This window comes from Lolium perenne, chromosome 3, assembly GCF_019359855.2.
Source record: "Lolium perenne isolate Kyuss_39 chromosome 3, Kyuss_2.0, whole genome shotgun sequence".
Classification (NCBI taxonomy): domain Eukaryota; kingdom Viridiplantae; phylum Streptophyta; class Magnoliopsida; order Poales; family Poaceae; genus Lolium; species Lolium perenne.
The window spans coordinates 222,353,297-222,359,961 of record NC_067246.2 but is presented as its reverse complement, the minus strand read 5'-3'; positions in this window follow the sequence as shown (position 1 = coordinate 222,359,961).

Genomic DNA, 6,665 nt, shown 5'->3' with positions numbered 1-6,665 from the left:
ACAAAGAGTCCCTAGTATGCCTCTTAACTAGCTTGTTGATTAATGGATGATTAGTTTCATAATCATGAACATGGGATGTTATTAATAATAAGGTTATATCATTGTATGAATGATGTAATGGACACACCCAATTAAGCGTAGCATAAGATCACGTCATTATGTTATTTGCTATAAGCTTTCGATACATAGTTACCTAGTCCTTATGACCATGAGATCATGTAAATCACTTATACTGGAAAGGTACTTTGATTACATCAAATGCCACTGCGTAAATGGGTGGTTATAAAGGTGGGATTAAGTATCCGGAAAGTATGAGTTGAGGCATATGGATCAACTGTGGGATTTGTCCATCCCGATGACGGATAGATATACTCTGGGCCCTCTCGGTGGAATGTCGTCTAATGTCTTGCAAGCATATGAATAAGTTCATAAGAGACCACATACCACGGTACGAGTAAAGAGTACTTGTCAGGAAACGAGGTTGAACAAGGTATAGAGTGATACCGATGACCAAACCTCGGATAAGTAAAATATCGCGTGACAAAGGGAATTGGTATCGTATGTGAATGGTTCATTCGATCACTAAGTCATCGTTGAATATGTGGGAGCCATTATGGATCTCCAGATCCCGCTATTGGTTATTGGTCGGAGAGAAGTCTCAACCATGTCTACATAGTTCGCGAACCGTAGGGTGACACACTTAAGGTTTGATGTCGTTTAAGTAGATATGGAATATGGAATGGAGTTCGAAGTTTTGTTCGGAGTCTCGGATGGGATCCAGGACATCACGAGGAGTTTCGGAATGGTCCGGAGAATAAGATTCATATATAGGAAGTTATTTTCTAGGTTTGAAAATGATCCGGTATTTTCTCTGGAAGGTTCTAGAAGGTTCTAGAAGAGTCCGGAAGAAATAAGGATGGAAGGTGGAGTCCCAGAGGGACTCCACCCACCTTGGCCGGCCAGCCTAAGGGAGGAGGAGTCCCAAGTGGACTCCCCACCATGGTGGCCGGCCACCCCACCAAGGAAAGGGGGGAGTCCCACTCCCCCTAGGTTTGGTTACTTGGAAGGTTTTTGTTGGGGTCTTATTCGGACACTTTGACCTAAACCTTGGGGCTTCCACCTATATAAAGAGGGGAGGAGAGGGGCTGGCCGGCCACCACAACACCACCACCCTAGCGGTTCCCTCAAGGCTGCCCTAGCCGGCGCCCCCTCTCCCAAACCCTAGCGGTTCCCTCCTACCTCTCTCTCCAACATAGCTTAGGCGAAGCTATGTCGGAGATCTCCACCACCACCGCCACCACGCCGTCGTGCTGCCGGGATTCCGAGGAGGATCTACTACTTCCGCTGCCCGCTGGAACGGGGAGAAGGACGTCGTCTTCATCAACACCGAACGTGTGGCCAAGTACGGAGGTGCTGCCCGATCGTGGCACCGTGATCAAGATCTTCTACGCGCTTTTGCAAGCGGCAAGTGATCGTCTACCGCAGCAATAAGAGCCTACTCTTATAGGCTTTGGAAATCTTCAAGGGTGAGTCTCGATCATCCCCTCGTTGCTCCCGTCTTCTAGATTGCATCTTGGCTTGGATTGCGTTCTCGCGGTAGGAATTTTTTTGTTTTCTATGCAATGAATCCCTACAGTGGTATCAGAGCCGTGTCTATGCATAGATGGTTGCACGAGTAGAACACAATGGTTTTGTGGGCGTTGATGTTCTTGTTGTCTTTAGTTTGAGTACTTTGCATCTTTTTGGCATAGTGGGATGAAGCGGCTCGGACTAACTTTACATGACCGCGTTCATGTGACTTGTTCCTCGTTCGACATGCAACTTGTATTGCATAAGAGGCTTTTCGGGTGTCTGTCTCTCCTACTATAGTGAAGATTCAATTTACTCTTCTATTGACAACATTAGTATCACCGTTGTGGTTCATGTTCGTAGGTAGATTAGATCTCTCTCGAAAACCCTAAACCACGTAAAATATGCAAACCAAATTAGAGACGTCTAACTTGTTTTTGCAGGGTTTGGTGATGTGATATGGCCATAATGTGATGATGAATATGTATGAGATGATCATTATTGTATTGTGGCAACCGGCAGGAGCCTTATGGTTGTCTTTAATTTTCATGTTGAGTAGTATTTCAAAGTAGTTGTAATAGTTGCTACATGAGGTGAACAACCATGAAGACGGCGCCATGGACCTTGACGCTACGCCGACGATGATGGAGATCATGCCTGAAGATGATGGAGATCATGTCCGTGCTTTGGAGATGAAGATCAAAGGCGCAAAGACAAAAGGGCCATATCATATCACATATGAATTGCATGTGATGTTAATCCTTTATGCATCTTATTTTGCTTAGAACGCGGCGGTAGCATTATAAGATGATCCCTCACATTAATATCAAGATAATAAAGTGTTCTCTCCTCGTATGCACCGTTGTACAGTTCGTCGTTTCGAAGCATCTCGTGATGATCGGATGTGATAGACTCAACGTTCACATACAACGGGTGTAAGCCATGTTGCACACGCGGAATACTTGGGTTTGCTTGACGAGCCTAGCATCTACAGACATGGCCTCGAGACAACGGAAATCGAAAGGTTGAACACGAGTCATATGGATGATATGATCAACATGTTGATGTTCACCATTGAAGCTACATCATCTCACGTGATGATCGGTTTTGGTGTAGTGGATTTGGATCGTGTACCACTTAACAACTATGAGGGATGTCGTATTAAGTGGGAGTTCATTAGTAATTAGATTAAAACATGAACTAATTATCATGAACATAGTTTGAGTAGTATTTTGAATTAATTTTGTAGTATTGGCATCCGTTTTCTACCATGCGTTAGTCTTGTAATTGAGATAGAAATAATGTTAAGTCTGACAAGAAACTTTGCGGACTGGTACCGTATTGTTAAAGAATCAAGAATTGATTAAGTCCTATTGCAAACTTTTAGTAAACCTCACATTGTTGATTCAAAGAGCTATGGTTTCAATTAGTACCAAAAGTTATCTTGTCTCCGTGAAACTTGAAGTTCAAATCTGTTTGAAAAGTAAGGAGCTGAAAATTTAGTTTTCAGAAATAATCAAGGTATGAGAGATATGTGATATCTAAGACCTTATTGCAAGATGATAGAATATAATTTGGTGTGACTACATAAACTCATAAGTTTTATGGGAATGTATGAAGGTTGAAGACGCCAGGCGTCCCAATCCTCCAACTATTGGGGCACTAACGATATTCGCATATCCATGAAGTGATCGTCCTTAGTATGCACCGTTGCTAAGACTCGTCGTTTCGAAGCATCACGTGATGATCGGGTGTTATAGATTCTACATGTGCATACAATGGGTGCAAGCCAGATTTGCACATGCGAATACTAAGGTTATACTTTATGAGCCTAGCATGTACAGACATGGTCTCGAAAAGTCGTCATGATATGATGGATAAAATTATGAGTGAAATTGTTCATCATATTAAAAGGTTACTAATAGTGAAATCCGGAACACTTGTCATATGATTATCAACTTCAAAGTAAGAACCTCAAGGTTATTGGTATTTGACCAACAAACCTAGAAGTAATTGATGTTGAAGTGTTTTTCTGAATAATGAGGAAAGCTAAAAGAGAAACTACAAAATATTATTGGCAGAAAGAAAGAAAAGACTAGAAAGTCTAGCTCAGGTGTATATAAATGATATACATGTTATGGTTGTATTCCTTGTTTGGTCACATAATGAAATTCTTGGGTATTTATACCAGGTTGATTGGTATGAGATGTCATACAATACAACGCAATACAAGAATACGATGGCCTAAGTGACTAATAAGGAATATGGTAATAGTGCACGTCTGGAACAAAATAAAGTATTATCATGTTTGTCGTTGGCATTCTACCTAACCCTTAGAATTTATAATAAAGAACTTAATAATAGTTATTTTGCTCTGGTCAAATAAAAAAACAATGAGTTGTTCAAATTATGACATTACTCCATGTACGATGGATAAGTTATTATAAATCTTAATGGTGAAACACACATACATAACACTGACGCTAAAATGCCATAAGGCAAATGATTTGAATTCCACTTATTTGTGGAACCGCCATTTAGGTCATGTTAGAAAAGAACGCATGAAGGAACTCCATGCAAATGGATTTTTGGAGTCATTTGATTTTTGAATCGTTTGGCGCTTGCAAATCTTTTCTAAAGAGAATGACTAAAATACCGTTCATAGGCCAAGATTTGAACGGGCAACTAACTTAGTGAAAACATACATGATGATGTATGTGGCTCACTAGGCATAGTTGTGTGCGGGAGATTCTTCTACTTCATGAAAACTTCCAACAATGAATTGAGTATATATATGTGGATATATTCGATAAGGAAGAAGTTTGAAACATTTGAATAGATTCAAATAAATTTCAGCATGAAGTGGAAATCATCGTAATAGAAAAGTCAAATATCTATGATTGGATCATGGTGGAAATATTTGAATTACGAGTTTTAGCGAATATCTAAAAGAGTCATGAAATTGTTCTACAACTCACATTTCTTGGAGTATCATAATGATGATATAATATCCGAGAGATGTATCCAAACCTTGTTGGATTAATGATGAGATAAAATATTATGACGCCATTATATTTTTGTGGATTATGCTTTAGTGACTACCGCTTTTATACTGAATAGAGCATCATCATGATCTGTTGAAATGACACCATACGTGTTATGGCATGGGTATGAACCCTGATAGTCTTTTCTTAAATTTTGGTATGCATAGCATAAGTAAATAAGTTTACAACCAAAATCGGATAAATGTCTTTGTTGGTTATCCCAGAAATTTGATTGGGAATTCTTCCCACGAGACAAAGACAAAAGTGTTTGTCAAAGTTTCTTATTTCCAAGAAAATGTTTTCTAGCGAAGTATTTGAGTGGGAGGACAATAGAACTTGATAAGGTTTATGAAACTGAGCATAATGACCAGAGTAGCGCAGCATTGGAATTGGTTCCGGAAGCGGCCACGACGATCATGGCTCTCACGACTACAAAGTGTTTTAGTCATGAAGATCGAAGTACATATTGAACCTTGTAGGTATGGTTTACTTTGTGATCAAATAAATGATTTGTGGACAAAGGATTGATTTTGAACAATGATAAACCAACTACAAACAAAGAAGTTATGATGGGTCCTGACTCCGTTAAAATGGCTATACGCCATGAAATCCAAGATAGATGAATACTTTGAGAAAGTCAATGGATCTATAAAATTGATGGACTTGGATGAAATATCCTTGAAGAAGCTCGACTTGCCGAAAAGTTGTTTACGACAAAGTTCAAAGAGTTGACTACGATAAGATTAGATCTTCCGTAGCAATGCTTATAGTATATGTGGATTATTCTAGTAATCACTACATATTTCTTTTATGGGATATGTTAGTAGGATGGAAAAATACATTACTTATAAGAAATGTGTATTAAAGGTGTATACAAGATACAACCAAGAGTTTTGCTGGCCGTGGAATACTAGATAGGTATACAAACTTCAATTGGATGAAGTGAGTATCACGGAGTTGGAATCTTCACCAGATGAAATAATCAAAGAGTTTTTGATTTCATCAGAGACGGTGAAGAGGCTTGCATTTGCAAGAAATTAAGTGGGAGCGCTGAGACATATTTATAATACTTTATGTAGATGACATATAGTTGGTTATAAATGATGTAATTATATACTTGATTAAAAGGTTTCATTGAGAAATTAACTTCAATGAAAGAATATGGACTGAAACATATTTAGTGTCAAGATGTATGAAGATAGATTGGAATACATAATAAGTTTAAGTCAAAGTACAAAGAATGGATATTGAAGTAGTTCAATATAGAAATATTAAGAAGGTGTTCTTTTCATGTGAAGGTTTAACAAGACTTGAGTGTATTTGACACCCGATGAGTAAAAACACATAAGTGATTCTAGATCACGAAGAATATGTACAAAATCAGATGTCCTGTGCTCTAAAAGAGTTAGGAGCATATATCAGAATAATTCATGTGATGATTATTGGATAAACAGTAGGAATATCCTTGAGTAATTTAGAAGATCCAAGGATATATATATATATATATATATATATATATATATATATATATATATATATAATTTTATATGGTGTAATGACAAACAAATCGATGTAATGTGTTGCACCGATATTAGTTTGGTCGCATATAAAAATAAATTTCAATCTCAATTAGGCTAAGTGTTGTTTAAAAGGTAGCACAATAAGATAGAAGTTGTCTATGCTAGATTTAGAAGAGTTCTAAATGTTGTGACGGATTTTACAAAAGAAGGCAGAGTATGTCATTGTTTTGACAATGACAAAGGATGTTAAAGTCAAGAGGTTCTTTGAGAATTTGGTGTAGTTCCGACAGAGTCAGAACTTTGAAGCTGAAGGAGATATGCCCAAGAGGCAATAATAAAAGTGGTTATTATATATCTTTATGTTTATGATAAATGTTTATATGTCATGATATAATTGTATTAACCGAAACATTAATACATGTGTGATATGTAAACAACAAAGAGTCCCTAGTATGCCTCTTAACTTGCTTGTTGATTAATGGATGATTAGTTTCATAATCATGAACATTGGATGTTATTAATAACAAGGTTA